The sequence below is a fragment of the Trypanosoma theileri genome, assembly GCF_002087225.1.
Source record: "Trypanosoma theileri isolate Edinburgh chromosome Unknown TM35_Tth_60_V1, whole genome shotgun sequence".
Classification (NCBI taxonomy): domain Eukaryota; phylum Euglenozoa; class Kinetoplastea; order Trypanosomatida; family Trypanosomatidae; genus Trypanosoma; species Trypanosoma theileri.
The window spans coordinates 73,023-73,722 of record NW_021639902.1 but is presented as its reverse complement, the minus strand read 5'-3'; positions in this window follow the sequence as shown (position 1 = coordinate 73,722).

Sequence of the window (700 nt, the reverse complement as noted above, 5' to 3'; positions counted from 1 at the left end):
GGCACTCCAATGGTATGTTCATGCTTATGGGCAAGATGTCTGAGGATTTTATTTTTTTGTGTTATCGACCTTTTTGTTTTATATGTTTTCTTCTGAAAGTAAATAATCATTGTAATGCTCATTTTATCGTTGTTGCTATTTGTTATAACTCTCTTGTATTCAGCGGATCTGCTGTTATTTTCTGTTATTTCTTTTTTATTGATTCTTCTTTTTTGCGGAGAAATAAAGTGAGACAGCAGTAACAATTATTGTACTAATGATGATACGCTACGTGTTGTGTGTTATGCTTCTTGCACTTTGTTGTACTTGCAGTTTCGTGTTAGCGGCAGAAACTGAAGTCCAACTTGGTGGTGGTTGAAGTGGAAAGAATGGAAACGGTGTCTCTGGAAATGAAGAAGAAGAATTGGTACACTCTTACATTAGCGTTCACCCTGAGGAGGAAGAAGAAAGTGATGGGGAAAATAAAATGAGACAAGGTCCCGTTGGTCCTCAGAGCACTTCATAAACTCCACTACCAGGAAATAGTACTCAGTCTACCCGTCAACCTGCCAGTCCATCACAACCTGTTACAGGAGATAGAAAGGATGGAGCCCATTCTCCATCAGCAAATCAGAACGATCAAATTCAAGCTGGAGGTAAAGCGGTTTCGCAGGAAAATGAACAAGTAGTTCCGAGAACGGAATCAGGAAATAATGGTGGA